This window comes from Microtus ochrogaster, unplaced genomic scaffold, assembly GCF_000317375.1.
Source record: "Microtus ochrogaster isolate Prairie Vole_2 unplaced genomic scaffold, MicOch1.0 UNK13, whole genome shotgun sequence".
Lineage (NCBI taxonomy): Eukaryota > Metazoa > Chordata > Mammalia > Rodentia > Cricetidae > Microtus > Microtus ochrogaster.
Window position 1 is genome coordinate 4,707,044 of NW_004949111.1, and position 18,320 is coordinate 4,725,363.

The following is an 18,320-nucleotide window of genomic DNA, read 5'->3' on the forward strand; positions in this document are numbered from 1 at the left end:
TGTTTTTATGCCAATCCTGGATCAGGAAGCATTAAGCCCACTGCCTATTTTAACTCTGTCTATATCCTATTTTCTCCATTTTAACAAATGAACCAGTCTCTGACCTTAGATTTCCCCTTTGTGTCTTGAGCCCTTTGTTCTGCAGCCGTTGATTTCTTCTTCCCTATTATCTGCATATTGCCTATGAGTAAGACTTGCTCACCAGAATATTCTTTCTGCCTCACTGGCACACCAAATTGTCTGTGAGAACTAAGGAAACCAGGTACAATTTCTCCACAGCAGGCAGAAGACAGAAGCTCCTTAATTTTGAGGCCATGTCGGCCTCCCAGTTAGGAAGCTGACAACACTGATATAATGTCTACATAGACAGGGTTAAATTAGACATGGCCAAAGACTGAGGAGTTCTCACTTGTGATTGGTGAGGACAGAGATTCCTGGAGTCCTGCCACTCCCAGAAGGGTATAAATGGGCAGCACTGAATTAGAATCTTCACAGGTGGTAGAGAGAAGGCAGGCAGAGTGGCCAGCGCAGGCTTAGAAGCAGAAAGCAGCATTCAGGTAAGATTTCTTGTTGCTGTAGTACGTGGACTGTGAAATCCTTAAGGATTTGTATGTGTATACATGTGTACCTGCCTCTCTCTCTCTCTCTCTCTCTCTGTCTGTGTGTGTGTGTGTGTGTGTGTGTGTGTGTGAGAACGCGCGCATGTGTGCGTACATGCATGCATTTTGGTTCTGAGCACTCAGAGCTCCTTGAGCAAGTCTCACTCAAATCGATTATTTCTTCCCCGAAGCTGAAGATTGCTCCAATTTTTTTCTCCCCTGTCTCACACCTATCACTGATAGGTTATTTCTGAAGAGTTGTTGGTATTTGTTAAAAGGTAAAGCCTTTTTTCCCGAGAAAAACTGGGCCTCTCCAGGATAGCCTAGAGCAGATGAAGAATAACTATATTCAGCTGCATCCATTAAGGAGGAAGCTGGCAAGGGAAGGGAGGGCTAGGGCACTTGCTCCCAAGCCAGATATGGCTTGGAGGGAGCAACCAGGGAATTGAGAAATCTGTGCCAAAGCTGAGGAGGCCTTCAGGGTGATACCAGAAGGCTTGGCATGAAAGCTGTTTGGATAATCATCCCTCACACTTCTGCAGTGCTCTATGCTTTGCAAAGTGCCTCCAGGTCTGTGATTTCACTAGGTTCTTCCAGTACTTCTGTGAGGTGGTTAGATCTGGTGCTAGAGGTAAAGAAACTTGCAAGATCACCAAGTGGCAGACGTGGAACTCCAAAACCAGGGCTCCTGCTTCTTGGTCCTGTGCACTTGAACTGCAGCAGGCTGGCAGCCTCTGGATGAATGTGAAGGACCAGCTTCTCTGTGGTGAGTAGCTTTTCAAATGTTCTCACAACAGGCATGGAAACCTCAGAGGGAAAAACTACCTTATTACTGATTGTTACTGGGAACTTGGGCTAATGTGGCTCATTATAACTAAGCTACTTTTTAGAATTCAAATTTGCCTTCTTTAGTAGCTAGCCTCTTCTCCTTTTCCAAGCACAGCTATTACCTTGTATTTTTAATCAGTGTTGGGGATCAAACCCAGGGCCTCCTCATGGAAGGCAATAGCTCTCAAATAAATACTATGTCCATTTTTTTCTGCTAACATCATTAAACTCCTGGGTATTTCTGCTGCAAAGTATTAGCATTAAACAGTGAGTCTTATACCTAGTGAGAACCACAAGACTCCCTTCTCTTTACAGCCAGCCACTGGTGCTCTGGTTACTATTTGTTTCTAGACAGCATCCGATTTGGCATCCAAAACCTTGGTGACTCAGACTGAGTGGATAACCTTTTCAAATCACTTTATCTGAGTTCTACTCTGATTGTTAATATGAGCTGGAAAATGGGCATTTTCTCTCCCCAAGACAAGTGTGACTGATCTCCATAGATCTGAACTTGCAGGTACTTTGTTGGGGCATGAAGAGTGAAGAAAGCATTTCACCAACTAATTCTAAATAGCAGAGGAATACATGTTTCCTTCTGAAACCACCCTTACCTTTGCTTCAAGGCAAAGCAGCTAAGAACAACTTTGTTCTTCCTCTCTTTCATGGGTACACTATCCGGCTGACGTATAAATAACTGCTTTCACTCTCAGATTTGTCTGGTTATACCCTAAACCCAAAACTTGAAACACTGAAGACATGGAATGATTTTCCTATTTTCCTTAATTATTCAAGCTGCGAGGGGTGACCTTGTTGCCAGGCAATTTATTGAACTTAGGTGTCTGAGGGAAGATTCTACCCAATCCAAATCCTCCTGCTCTATACTTGTAAAAAGGCCCTCTAATATCCATACAAATACAATAGTAGTTTTGCTTATTTGGAGTCCAGTAAATTGCAAATTGCCTTTGAGCCAGGCATGATGACAGTACCTCAAACATGGGAGGCTGAGGCAGAAAGATTGCCAGGAGTTCAATACCAAGCTAAGCTACATAGTGAAATCCAACCTCAAAAGTAAAAGCAATTTGGAAGCTTGCCTAGCTTTGACTTGCTCTAGCTCCTGAAATATGTCGTTATTGTTGAAAACTAAATGACAGCATAAAAGCAGAGTCAGTATCAGAAAGCACAAAAAGTACATCATGGAAATCAGTAAATGACATCTATGTAGAAATTTCATTACAATACCTCACTTAGGTCTCATGCTTCAGTAAATGAAAACACAGTAAATGTATTAATTGATAATTTAATATGTCATCAAATTTCCATCAAAATGGAAAAATATAGTCAGTATGCTAAAGGCTTTAAAACATTTGAAAGCTCATATATTAGAAGCTTCTATGCTTTCCTTTAATTACAAGTTTGCCAGTACTCTTCTTCAAGTGTGTGCTATACCAAACCCCCTAATTCATGTAGTATGTACGTACAGAAAAGTGTTACAGCTGCATCTGAATGTTATAGTGTTTTAAATGAAATTAGCATTGCTTTAAATTGTGTTGCCTTTTTGTTTTACTTTGTGGCTGTGATTTCTTTATGTTATTTATTTGTTTGTTCCATTATTCATTTCTTGAGACAGTGTCTTTAAAACCTCTGACTGGCTACAAAATTGCTGTGTAGCCAGTCTGGACTTAAACTCTTAATTCTCCTGTTTCCACTTCCCAAGTGCTGGGATTATAAGCAAGCAACCCCACATCTGCTTTATGTTGTACTGGGAATCAAAGATAAGGCTTATGTAGCATTCTAGGTAAATAGTCTATCCCATAACTCCAGCATGGTGTTTTCTTTTTTTTTTTTTTTAGTAACCACCATTCACTTTTGTTATGTTGTGCTCATGATCAGCAAGAATCTTTTCAATGATGTCTTATAAATGCAGTCGTGTATTGTTGTTAAGGCAAGTCCCCTTATATACTTAATTTTTGAAACTAAATTAATATATTTTGTTTTGTTTCTTTAAAAAAAGTTTGTGGTAATATTTGCCCTTCCTTTCAAACAAGTATCAAACCAGTTTGCTTTTCTTTCCAGTTTTGTCATCCGACAATTTCAAAAGGACTCTTTTTCTGTTTTCAGTTGTGACCCTGCTCAGGATGGGAATAAAGAAAGAGTGCCTTATAAATTCCCACTGTCATTCTGTTGTTAACAATTAGGTGAAAATGCATTGTCTACCAACTATAAATGCTATTTTCTCTCTTAACAACAGGGACATTGTATATTGTTCAATTCAGATATTCTAGCTAGAAGGCATTCATATGATCCTGTAGGATTATTTACACTTCCAAAACGGAAATGAGGTTAGTTTGGCCTGACTTGTGTCTCTGAACCCATGCTATCTTATTGAAGATTAAATGGTCTCTGCCTTGCCTGTTTATGTTATCTGGAGTTAACAAAGATAAATCACAAGCCCCCAGTCTTCAGATTATCTTTACTACAATAACAATCCTCAGAAATAGAATTTAAAGTCAAATTGATGGAACTCCTGTTTCAGAAGCAGACATTTTATTTTATTTTATTTTATTTTATTTTTAGTTTTTTTCTGAGACAGGGTTTCTCTGTAGCTTTGGAGCCTGTCCTGGCACTAGCTCTTGTAGACCAGGCTGGCCTCGAACTCACAAAGATCCACCTGCCTCTGCCTCCCGAGTGCTGGGATTAAAGGCGTGCGCCACCACCGCCCGGCCTGAAGCAGACATTTTAAATACAAAACTTAACCACAAGTCAGTACAACAGACAGAAGTGTTGAGAGAATATGATGTTGATCTGTTAGGAGAGAAGGTGGACAAGAAGAAAAAAATATTAGTCTCACCTTTCCCTATTCGTTTCAAAAGAGAACTTTTTCCTTCCTGGGAGTTTGTGTTAGAGACCAGGTAAAAAATTTAAAAGCCCATATTCATAAAATTGATTCAATCCTGAAAAACAGAGGAAGCCAAAACATTTATGACAATTATGCTGTAATAAAAAGACAATAACCCAACGTCAAAACTTATATTCAAACACATACTAACTAGGTGACCTTGGAAAAATCATTTATTATTTGTGGGACCTACATGCTAAGTTTCAGTTTCTGTAAACATGGATAGTGTCTAGTGAATCGTGTTATGATGGTTAAGACGAGATACGACCTAAACTCCCGAAGCCTTCTTATAAAAGAAGGCTTAAAAATAAAGAGGAATATTACTCAACAGGGATTCACTTCCTACTGTTCTATTTTTTTAGCCTTTTGAAAGGAATTTTAATTTGTAACATTTTCTAAATAAAGGATGTACATGTGAACACATTGTAGTTTATCAGATTCTCCTTATCTTTCAAACTGATGCCAAGACATTATTAATAAGTTAATACTGGACATTTAAATGCAAATATGTACACATAAACATATAGTTCACCATTCAATAGCAAAGTATTATGTTATATTTCCTATAATATAAATTCCTTATCATTAATTTGGGTTAGAAAAATCAGTATTTCTTATAAGTCAAATTGGAAAGAGGTCATATAGGTTGTCTCATATGGACTAGCAAAACAATCTATTGAATTGTCGGAATGAAACTAGTGTAGACTCCTAGTTACTTTTAAGTCATCATTAACATTTTTGATATATATATATATATATGTACATGTATGTATACATATATGATTATATTGATACATTAATACAACCATCTTATTAATTTGCAGAGCCCACATGCAAAGTTTATAAACAATACACAATATTTAAAGATCATTGCTTTGGAATATTAAATATAGAGATATTTCTTTTAGATATTCATCATACTTTAAATCAAGTGTTCCCATTCCTCTGATGAGTCTACCCATCCTCTTGAACTATTTGTTTCTATCAATATCTTTCTCCTAGTAACCCAAACAGGGAACTTGAAAGTCATCTGTAACTTTCTTTTCTTATCCATCAAGTAAAATTAGTTGCCATGTCTATTTCTGAAACAGCTTTCATATTTACTTATTCTTTTCTAATTCTACTGCTAACCATGATAGTTTATATTTCATCTAGATTTTTAAAAATAAATGAGTTGTTGCAGTGTTTTAATAGCCTCCTATCTGTCTCCAGTCTCTTGCTCCGTTATTATTTGTGTGCCTGCATGTTTCAACCCTACTATTAGAGTAAGGGCTGCTTCAAGCAAGAAGGCATGGCTGGCATCTTTCATATATTCAGTATGGTGCCTTGCTTGTGATATAGGCATCCATGTGTTCCTAAGTAGATAAAATTAGATTGGTCTTTCTGCTCATAACTTAAAATTAGTGGGTTTTATTATTCATATAATCTTCCCAGTTCATATAATCAAACAAGGTTAAAATGATATTGACCATCAACAAACAGCATTTTTTCTGATTAAGTTCTTGGATATTTACTTATTCTAATTAGCTACTCTACAGAAGGTCACATTATCTGAGAAAATATGTGGAAAATATGTGTATTTTCAATAAAATACAACTTCACTTTTTTGAGATATATGCACACGAGTTGAATTTCGGGCTATCTTTTATGAGATTCTTATGATTACTTGCACGGATGGTATAAGCTCGCTATGTTTACAAAAAAAAATCAGTTTTTTCTTCCTTCTACTTTTTACAACTTTCCTGTAGATACCTTAAAGGAAGTGAAGAGATGTGATACTAAACCTGACATGACTTAGGATACTCAGAAGAAAACCTTTATAAATTCAATGCAGTGTTTTGAAGCTGTGCATTGGGAAGAATATGGAAGGGAAGTAAGATCTAGCCAGTTCTCTCATTACTGAACAGTTACAGCCTTTCATTGTTCATTTTTGCAAAACCTTCAGAAATATTATATACCAAGTAATTTCAACATAAACAAAATTCTGAATGGATGAGTGCTTCTATTTTCTTCCCCATTTGTTGATGTGTTACAAATACAGTGAGTGAATTTTGCCAAGAACTTGATGTAAAAATAATTACTCCTCCTTTTTGTTTCTAGCTGTTATTATTACACATGAGTCCCGCCTTAAACATCTAATCCTCCCAAGTATTAATGATTGAAATTTGTCTCTTTGAATGATATCCCACTAGCGCTCTACCTCCAGCTCTGCTATTTTGCTGTGAGGACTTCTGAGCAATTCAAACTTTCTTTTCTATGATATTTGAAACCTATAAATATAAGTCATGCTTGTGCTGTAAATGTCTCCTGTTTTCAGCATATATACTTTATTTTTAGTTTTATATTAAACCCCACGTTTCTTTCCTTTGTTTATTTGAGATTGTTTCAGCACCATAGAAACTGAACATCCATTGCGAATATTGGCAGCAGTGGCTGCTCCTTGTTTCAGACTGATTATAGGCAACTCCTTTAGGCCTGCATGACAAAGAGGCTGCTGACATCACCATTGATTGCTCTGTTTCTCCTACGCCAAAGCAATCTGTTAAATCAGTATAAAATTGATTTTTGCAACTTGAAGCTACAAGGATACAATTGGTTTCTAAGCTGCCACATCAGTCAGATATTTTTAAAAAATCGTTAGTGAGCCTGTGTATAATGCACGGGTGTTCCCACCCACGTGATAAAATGATTGACTCCTTCTTTGTATGCACATTTCCCTTGATAAACGGCAGGAAATTATATCATACTGTATGGGCTACTTCATATAGGTTATTTGTTACCAGTCATGTCAGAACAGTTACTGTAGCAAATTTTTAGGCAATAAACTACCACTGAAGAGGGTAGGTTTTCTTGTTTATTTTAACTTGAGAAGATCCCAGAGGCATTTTCTTGAACAGCTTCTAATTTGTGGAAATGAAGTTTGGTGTTCGATCTATTGCATTTAGTAGTCCTGTTGAGTAAAGCTTTATTCTCTAGAGGTGTTAAGGCTTCTAAGGTTGTCTCAATCCCCTACTTCTACTGAAGCTTATTATTAGAACAGGTTGCCTGAGCCTTAACTGTTAAATGAACTTTACCAAAAAATAGTATTTTTCTTTTTTGCTTGTTTTGTTACACAAACAAACATGTCTGAACAAATTTATGCAGCTATCATGTGTGTCAAGTTACATGCTAAGATGCAGAAAATCCCAGTAACTTTATAGTTTTAAGGTCAGAATCTTTGTTTCTTTTAGGTGCTGAGATTTTATAAAATTTTCTCATAACAAAAAATCGTAATAAATTGCTTGGTAGGGATTTTATATTGTGTGCATATAAAGAGAATTAAAATTATTCATATGATATTTAAACTTCAAATATCATAAACAAATTAAGCTTCAAATAGTGAGATAATGAAGTTAGCTTATTTCAGAATTTGAATTTCCAAATAGTATAAGAACAGACTTATCTTCCTGTGGCTGATTTTGGAAAACATTGAATTAAAAGAATCGATGAAAAATGTTCTGAAATTGGTCCTATTTGATAATAATTCCTACAGACTTGCTAGCATTTTCTGAATGGACTTATAATAGCAGAGTCCAATGTGTAAGACCATTGTTGTATTACCAGTGTTGTATTACTATCAACTGTTTTGTATATTTTAAATTATCTTTTTAATTGAAAGATAAGTACATCAGTTTTTTCTTCTTCATTTCTTCCCTTCAGACTTTCTCAGATACCATTCTTCCAACAGTTTCCATTTCCCCCTCAACTCTCAAGCTAAAAGCCTCTCTTTCTATGATTATTGTTACATACATGTATACATAGATATCCATGTGTAAGTTCATGCATGCACATGCACAAATACATACATTATATGCAAATTCAATATGTTAAATCAGGTTTTTGGGGTTTTTTTTTGTATTCTGACTGTTGCAGTCATTCTGCTCCCTCTCCTTACAATGTCCCCTGATCCTGAGATACAGGAATTGTGATATAGATGTATCCATTGGGGTTAGGATCTTCATTGTGTTTAGTTGTGGTTTTCTATAATGGTCATCATTTGTTGTAAAGAGGGGCTCTGTTGATAAAGGGTAATAGCTTGTCTAGCTTTCCAACGCTGAGCATAACTTCCCTCTCATTGAGCGGGTCTTAAGTCCAATTAGACAACTGTTGTTTACTACTAACTTATGAGTGCCACTTATTGCAACCTTATTAATATTTTGCCATTCTCATCGTTGCGGTTCATAGGTGTTACAGCTAGGTTGAACTATTTGTTTCCCTCCTTTGGCAGCTTGCATCTATTTTCTGAAACCATGGGAGCTAGACCACCGCAGAGGCTTCTAGGTCAAATCAGCTCAAATTAACTGACTCCAGTGTCCTAAGTGTGTGGGATCTTAAGCAATAGGGCCTCATCCTCAATCCTTAAGATGCAATCAAGGGCTATAGCAATAGTTTATACTGTCTGGGGAATCATCTGGAGTACACTGTCTAATCATTTGAAAGGAGGTTTCTTGTGCCTGGTAATATGATTTTTGTTAGTCTATATTACTTATTAGACTTGTCATCCCAAGTGGCTTAACTTCCTCAAAAACGTGTGTGTGCTCAACACACACACACACACACACACACACACACACACATGTATGAATATGCATTTATGTGTGCACACATACTTTTATACATTGTATGTAATTTAGATAACTATAAAATGCTATGCTTCCTTGATGCTTTATTGAATAACCTTGATGCTATTTATTCCTGTACTTTCTCTTCAGTGCTAACCTCCCTCCTTCGCAGTTGGAGACCCCTCCCATTTTTATGCTTCCCAATTCATATCTCTTGTATCTTACTAATTCTCCCCTAAGCTACTCCCATCATTGGTCTCTGTATAATTTCCTGGTTTCTGTAGTTGCTTCATGTTTTATACTCCCATCTGCAGATTTGGAGCTAGGAACTATGGATAAGAAAGAACACAGGGCATTTGAGTTTCCATGTCACCTTATTCAATACAATCTCTGCTAGGGCCATCCATTGACCTAGAACTTTTATGATTCCATTTTTCTTTACAAATTAATAGTATTACATTGTGTATATAATATCATTTTCATTTTCCTTTTCTCTCTTGAGAGACGTTTAGGTTGTTTCATTCCCTGTCTATGTGACTAAGACAACAGTGGACATTTCTGACCAAGTATCTGTGCAGTAGGGTGCCAATTCCTGAATATGCTGAGGAGTAGTATGGATCATATGTTACAGCTTTATTTAGCTTTTGGGGCATTCTCCACATGGGGTTTCAGAGTGGCTGAAGTAGTTTTAAGACCCATGAACAGTTAATGAAGGTTCCTTTTTCCCCACATTTTCTCCAGCATTTGTCAGCTGTTTTGTTGATCTTTGTCATTCTGCCTGAGGTAAGATGAAATCTCAAAATTGTTTTGATTTATATTTCCCTAATTGCTAGGGAAGATGAACACATTTCTGAGAAATTCAGCTTTAATGATAAGGACTACCTTAAAATGAAATATGAAAAAAATGTATTGCAAGCAAATGGGATCAAGAAGCAAGCAAAAATTGCCATCTGACTATCTGACAAAAAGACTTCAAACTAAAACTAATCAAAAGAGACAAAGAAGAACCTGCCATTATTGACAAGTATCAATTAATCATGTAATTGGGAAAAAACACAATACTTAACATATTTGCCCCAAATCCTAGTGCACCCAACTTCATAAAAAGCATACTAATGAAATTAAATGCATAGACTATCAAAAATCCAATAGTAATCAGTGATTTCAATACCTCAGTTTCTCCAAAAGATAGGTCATCTAGATAAAGAAATAAAGAAACCTCAGAATTAAACAATATTTTTCCATCAAATGGACCTAGCAGATCTATAAATAACATTCCACCCAAACACTACAGAATATACATTCTACTCAACAGCGTATAAAAGCTTCTATAAAATTGAATACATGCTGGGCTGGAGAGATATAGTGAATGAATGAGTGAAATTTACGCCCTGGCAATGCGGAAGCATGCATCAACAGCGCGTATATGGCGGTTCTCTCAAACTTGTTCATATTGGGTTTTATGGTCTGTTGATGAAGTTGACTGATCAGGTTTCTCCACAAGAGGGCACCAGATCTCATTACAGATGGTTGTGAGACACCGTGTGGTTGCTGAGAAATAAACTAAGGACCTTTGAAGAGACGGCTCAACCGTTAAAGGCTAGACTCATAACCAAAAATATAAAACTGAGTACATGCTGGGACACAAAGCATTTAGTAAATAAAATAAAAATAATCCCATGTGTCCTATCTGACCATTGTCCAATAAAATTTAAAATCAACAATAAACTAATCTCTAGTAAGAACATTATCTCACAGACATTAAACAGCTAGTCACTGAATGATGAATGGGTTTGAGAAGTAAAAATAATCATGGAACTAAATAAAAAATGAAAATGCAATTCAACAATACAGTAAAGTCTCTGGGACACATTAAAAGCAGTTCTAAGAGTGAAGTTTACAACCCTAAAATGCCTACATAAAAAAAATCAAAAAGAACACAAATAAATGTCTTAATGATGCATCTCAAGAATTTGGAAAAGCACATAGAAACCAAGAACAGTGGAGGGCAAGAAACAATAAAAGTCAACCCAAAAAAATGATAAAATAAAAATGAAGATAGCAATGAAAAGAATCAATAAATGTAAGATCTAGTTCTTTGAGAAGATAAAAAAGATCAACAGATACCTGGTCCAACTAATAGAAAGAAAGAGGAGATCCAAATTAACATAATTAGAAATAAGCACAGAAGCTTTACAACAGACATCAAAGAAATATAGAATATTATAAGAGAATGTTTCACTCTATTATGTTGTAAAATGTAAAAGAAATGGATGATGGATTTCTTGATTTATCCAAACTAACAAACACACACACATACATACAAATGAACATAAAAATTAAACATAGACTATTAGGGATAGGAAAGGTGATAAAATGAGCAAGGGATTATGAAATGATAATGGGATGATTATTACCAAACTATGTTATGTGCATGTATAAAAATGTCACAATAAAATACATTGGCTTTTATAAGTAATATACATTTAGAAAATGATATATGCAAGATATTTTTATTTAACCTGTAGTTGTTAATTACTACTGTAATTCCTATTTTGAAGCAAGAAGAAGTAAAGTTTTCAGATGTGTTCACTCATTTAAAGGCACAAATTTCAGTGACTTATAGATATTTTTTAAAAAATTATGTATGGGCACTTTGCCTATATGTATGTCTCACACTACATGAGTTCTTGGTGTTCACAGAGTCAGAAAAGTGAATAGGATTCTCTGGAACTGGAGTTTCAGATGAATGCTAGTTGCCAAGTTGACTCTGGGAATCAAACCCAAGTCCTCTGGAAGAGTAATCAGTGCTCTTAACCACTGCATCTCTCCAGCCCAATCTCCAAGTGTAGGTTTGTTGTTGAGTCCTGGCTTTTTCTGATATTTTTTATGAGAATAGAAAAATTTACCTCTAGTAGGACCCAAATACAAGCACCAAAAAATAAATTATCCCCTAAAAGGGTTCCTTGTTACCTTTCACTTAACCATAATAGGAAAATTACTGGTTTTTATTTGTGTCATTGTTAAAGAAATTAAAACATAAAAAAATCAGCCCCTTAGATTGATATTGTATAATGTCTTTAAAATGTATAATCACATGTCCTATATTATTACAATGATTTATTTCTGTAGTAGAAAAATCCTGATAAGATGAAATAGTACCTTTAAATGCCACCTATTATTACTGGGAAAAATATATATTCATATTCTGAACACTATAGTTTTAAAATTGATGCTTGATTTTACTTAATGGACAAATTCTTGGTCACTTGGCCAGAATTTATTGATTTGTTGTTAAAGTTCTTTCTCTGCTCCTTTTATAATTAGGATCAAGCATAGTCATAGAATTATGGGCTCTATTGGAAGCTATTTATTGAGGAAACAGATATGGTGAGGTCTTTCCTTTTGTTTTAAATTGACTCTTACGTCTCATATAACAATTTCTCTTAATTGGATGGTTAAATCTTGGTATTATTTATTTTAGTCCAATACATGGTAAGGATTACCACATTTATTTTAAGCTAAATATATGCCTCAATTTTTCTATATTTTGAAAACAAAATAAATTTTAGTTTTTATAAAGGATAAAGATTATTTTATCAATTCAAAACAATAGGGGTTTATTTTATTTTATGACTTAAATTTTCAAATTAGCATATAAAATGATGGGCTTTAGGACAGCATTTTGTCAATACTTTATTCTTATTCACCTCCCTCCCACTGAGTTCCCTTCTATGGCTTTCTCACTTATAACCTTTCTTCCCCCAAGTAAACCTCTCTTCTTTATTTCACGAGTTATATATATATATATTTTTTTGGCTTTTCGAGACAGGGTTTCTCTGTGGCTTTGGAGCCTGTCCTGGAACTAGCTCTGTAGACCAGGCTGGTCTCGAACTCACAGAGATCCGCCTGCCTCTGCCTCCCAAGTGCTGGGATTAAAGGCGTGCGCCACCACCGCCCGGCAAGTTATATTATTTTATCTTTCCGTCTACATCCCTCCCTTAAGGTGTCTTCTTTTAATCTCACAGTCCCTTTCTACTTGCATGGTCTACCCACCCTCTCCCTGCCCCCAACACACACTCACTTAAATCTCAGATCCACATAGAATCATAAATATGCAGTATTTGTCTTTCTGAGCCTGGCTAATTTCACTTAACATAATGCTCACTAAATCTATGCATTTTAATGAAAATATCTTGATTTCATTTTTCCTTAAGCTGCTGAAAAAATACATTGTTTATGTGCACCATGATTTTTTTCATCTGCTGACGTACATCTAGGTGAGGTCCATTTCTTAGCTATTGTGAATAGTGCATCAGTAACCATGGATGTGCAAGTATATCTATCATATGTTGACTTACAGTCCATCTTGCATATACCTAGGGATGTTATAGACAATTTCCAGGTTCCAAAATTAAGGAAGAAAAGTTAACAGTATTCCTATATATCAATAAAAACATACTGTAAAAGAAATTAAAGAGATAATTACATTCACAGTAGGTATCTAAAGAATAAAATACCTGCAAATAAATATAACTAAGGAAACAAAAATTTTCTACAAGATAAACTTAAAGGCAACAAAGAAAGAAAATGAGGAAGAAACTAGAAGAATATAAAGACCTCCCTTATAGATCTGAGGAATACAATGAAAATGACCAGCGTACCAACAGCAATATAGAGATTCAAAGATATCCTAATAAAAATACCAAATCTATTATTCACAGTCATAAAAAGTCAAATTTATATGAAAATGCAAATGACCAAGAATTGCAAAGCAATCCTGAACAAAGAGAATTTTACAGAATATATCACTGTACTTGACTTCAAGTTATACTATTGAGTTATTCTAACACAAATAGGATGGGACTGGCATAAAAGTGGACTCACAGATCAGTGTAAAGCTAAATCCCTATATTTCACCTAGTACAAACTCAACTCCAAATAGTTCAAAGACCTCAACCTAATACATGAGATAACATGAAGCTGCCAGAGACAAAGTGAAGTACATTTCAGCTTATAAAAACAAGTAAGAACATTTCAGAATAGAACTCTGGTGGCACAGGGGGGGGAGGCCAACAAGGGAAGAGGTACATTATGTAATTATAATCTCAAAAGAATAAAAAAAATAAATAGAAATAATATTGCTAAATCATTTATTTAAATCATAGCAAAATAAAAAAGGGGGTGTGTAAAAGTTAAAAACAGCAAGTGTTGTAGCAGCTTTTTTTCTAGAGTCTTAAAATATAGAAACTGTCAGGGGCCTTGGTAATTTAAATTCAAGCTCTGTGACTTAAGGTTATTCCTTGTTCTCTGGACCCCCAGGGTAGCTTAGTTTTAAACAATACAATCACTCTCAAGATGCTGTCTGGCAGCTGCCCTCAGACTCAAATCCTTAGGAGCTTCTTCTCCACTCCTGTGTTCTCTGGGGGAATCAGCTTCACCGAAACCTGCAGCTGGATTTCAGGCTTGTAAAGGCTTGTACTGACGGTAGGGCTGCAAGTCTATTTTCATGAGGCTCACCTTTTGAATGTTCCTCTGCTTTCTCTTCCCCTCTTAGAGATCTGGGCTGGTGGAACAATGTGTAGCTTAGCTTCTTTTTAATATATCAGCTGCCATTTGCTGGAGCCCTTTCAGTTGCTCTTATACCCAACTTTATGAATTTCAGTTACCTATCATTCTCTCTGGAATAGAGCCTATTTGTTCTTATACTGACTCTTCTTAACTGGGTCACATGGAAGCAGCTCCCAGGCCATATCTTACCCAGAAGTTCACTCTTAATGCTGTTTTTAAAGACCATATTTAATGACCATCACTATCCTAAATTATCATCAAACTCTTCAGTGCCTCTTAGCAAGCTCTTTTTAGCCTTAAGAGAATTCACTGTAGCATTACATTTAAAACCTTTGCTAAACCAGTATAACTCAGAACAGTGAAACTCAACTTTCAAGGCCGATTTTGCCATTAGGTTGTTACAGTATAATCAAGGAAACCACAGGCCATTTCCCACTCTCCATTTTGGAGGTATAGAGGTAGTTATTTTCCCAACACTATTACATAGATTATAATCATACTTTCTCTAAAAGGTTTGCTTCAAGTGTGACAGTTTGGAAGCAATTTTAATTCTTAGTCTGAATGACCTCTCTGTCTTCATGTAAAAAAAAACGTTGGTTGAATTATAGATTTCATGTGAGCCATAAGATATTTTGTCATTAGCAATCTGATGCTTTTATATGTTTTTTTCTTTTCCTATATCTGGATATTCAACTGTAGCAAATTGAAAATCTTTACAAACCTCTGTCAAATTTCCAATTCTCTCTAGAATTCTTAAATGACAAATTTTAACCTGAGGCCCCTCACTTACCCTCTTAAAAGTCCTTACATTGAAATTGGTAAATAAAGGACCCCAATGCCATCATATCAAATCTCTATCTTGTCACTTTGTACTAACTCTGCATTCTCTTCTATCTGCAATGTAAGAGTTCTTCATTTATTACATTCATGTTCTTACCTCCACTCTTATTCTGCTTTTATAAGAATTTTACTTCGTATCTCATCATGTTTATCGGCAAGGTTAATTTGTGATATATGAAGTAGGGACTGTTTTCTGCCTCTCTTATTTTATTCTCTGATGTGGCAGTTTTGCTATAGGGGCCCTTTGCAATTACAGATTGTGGCTCTCTTAACCAAGGCCAGATTTGTGTATACAGCAAATAAATTACTGAAGGATTAACAACTGATTATTTCAGAAAAATTAACCATTGGACTTCGTAAGAAATAATTATATTTTTATTTGAAAATGTAAAAAGTGTGAAAAACCAAAACTTCAATTAAGAAATCTGAAAAAAAGAAAGGCTTTGGAGATGACACTTGCTACTGTAGTTGTTTTCTTTTTCCTTTTCCTTTTTCTTTTTACTCTTTGTGGTCCCACCACCCAGCTCCCAAATAAATACACAGAGACACATTCCTAATGTATGAATGCCTGGACTTAACTTGGCTTGTTTCTAGTCAGCTTTTCTAACATAAATTATCCCATTTCTCTTTAATTACATTTTGCCTCTGTGCTTTTACTTTTCTTCTATACATCTTTCTTTCCTTCTTACTCCATGGCTAGCTGTATGACTGGGTGGCCGGTCCTTGCTATTCTCGCCTTCTCCTTTTCTTGCTTCTTTCCTTTTCCCTGGATCTTTCCTCCTACTTATTCTCTCCACATGCCAGCCCTTCATAGCCTTTCTCCTACCTAACTATTGGCTGTTCAGCTCTTTATTAGACTCGTCAGGTGCTTGAGGCAGGAAAAGTAACGTAGGTTCACAGAGTTAAACAAATGCAACATAAAAAAATGCAAGAGATCTTTGCATCATTAAACAAATATTTCACAGCATAAATGAATGTAACACATCTTAAACTAATATTTCACAACATGCTGCTCTTGCAGAGGACCCAGGTTCACTTCCCAGCACCCACATGGTGACTCAAAACTGTCAGTAACTCTATATTCATGGTATTTAATGACCCTGTTAGGGCTTCTCAGACACCAAATATGAATGTGGTGCATGTACATATATTCAGACGCATTCACATAAAATAAAAATTCAACATTTTAAAAAGTAAGTCCATAAAAATTAAATTTCAGCCATTAATGAGGAAGGCAGTTTGTGATATGTATGCTTTCTCAATTCCTCTTGAAACTACACCAAGTAAACAAGTGTCTATTTCAACTAATTTAAAATTGGCCCCTCTCACCAGCTGTAAATGTGCCACAATTGAGTATTTATAAAATTTTTTGGTAGATGTTAAATATCTATCTGGTGGAATTTGAGACAGTACTTTCTGGTGCTCTTGTTTGCTTTTAAGCAATATTTTATTAATTCTTTGAGAATTTCATAAAACATTTTTTTATTTTATTGAGCTCTACATTTTTTCTCTGCTCCCCTCCTTGTCTCTACCCTCTCCCCTTCAACCCTCCCCCAAGGTCTCCATTCTCCCAATTTACTCAGGAGATCTTGTCTTTTTCTATTTCCCATGTAGATTAGATCTATGTAAGTCTCTCTTAGTGTTCTCATTGTTGTCTAAGTTCTCTGGGATTGTGGTTTGTAAGCTGGTTTTCTTTGCTTTATGTTTAAAAAACATATTTTGATCAAATTCACCACTCCCCCAAAATCCTCCATTATCCATCCCCACCTTTCCACAGAAAATCAGTTATTTATGTTAAGTCCAGCAAGTTCAATTTGTGATTTCCAAATACTCTTGGGGTGGAGGGCTGTCTTTTTTTAAATTTTATTTATTTATTAAAGATTTCTGTCTCTTTGGAGGGATGTCTTTAAGTGTTATTTATCAACTAGGGTCATACTATCTAAGACAACTGATTCCTCCTTTCACAAACAGCTATCAATTGCCAATATCACCTTAGCTAGGGGTTGGGCTTCATGCCTACCCTCGCCCTATGCTGGGATTTTGTCTTGATTAACTTGTGAGTGTCTTCTTCTTGCTGCCATGATCACTGTGGGTAGATGTATGCCAGTGCCTTATTATGGTCAAGAATGAGTGTTTCTTTAGTTATGCACTACCTTTTGATCTTACAATCTCTTCACCAGTTCCTCCACAATGATCCTTGAGCTTCGGCAGGTGAGGTGTGATATAGATGTCCCATTTCAGGCTGAGCATTCTGCAGTCTTTAGTGTCTACACATTGACTGATCATGGGTCTCTATGCTAATTGCTACCTACTGCAAGATGAAGTTTTACTGATGGGGGAAGAGCACTAATTTGTGGATATAAGAATAAGTCACTAAGAGTTGGTTCTATACTGTGTCTGTTTAGTAGAATAATGGTAGTGTGTTCTCCCTTTGGGCCTTTTGTCTAATTAGCCACAATATTTTGAACCTGATAATGGTATCAAGTATGGTTTTCATTCTGTGGATCATACATTAAATCCAATCAGAAAGTATTTGGTAGCTCCCATATTATTCATGTTACTCATGCACCAGTGGGCATATATTGCCATGGATCTCATTATTATTAGGACATCTTTGAGACTGGAGTTTGTATTAAATCAATTTTTGTATTGTGTGATTCTTTTAGACAAAGTATCACATAGCCAAGGCTGACATATTCCCAGCAGAAGGTCTTTAATGTCAATTTATTGACATTTCTTGAAGATGGTACTATACTATCCACTATGTAAACTAAAGTGGTGTATAACACGTATTAGTAGGTTTTAGGCTAGACTATTACTTCTCTTTTTTTAGGCATAATCTTTAGATTACTTAGGGAATCTAGAGTTTAAAACAGAGCCACGGTAGTTTCTTTTTTTTTATTGAGAAAAAGAAAAAAAAAGTTTCTGCCTCCTCCCAGCCTCCCATTTCCCTCCCCCTCCTCCCACTCTTCTCCCCCTCCTCCC

General features: G+C 35.7%; 1 protein-coding gene across 1 annotated transcript in view; it reads left to right on the top strand.

Annotated features, from left to right (window-relative positions):
- The first annotated feature begins 982 nt into the window (after nt 1-982).
- The window catches only part of Rps6ka6 (ribosomal protein S6 kinase A6), a 148,385-nt gene continuing 131,047 nt past the window's right edge, over nt 983-18,320 (top strand). Inside the window, exon 1 of the mRNA XM_013353608.2 lies at nt 983-1,365. The gene's annotated coding sequence lies outside the window, so the exon portion shown is untranslated. The remainder of the gene's footprint in view (nt 1,366-18,320) is intronic.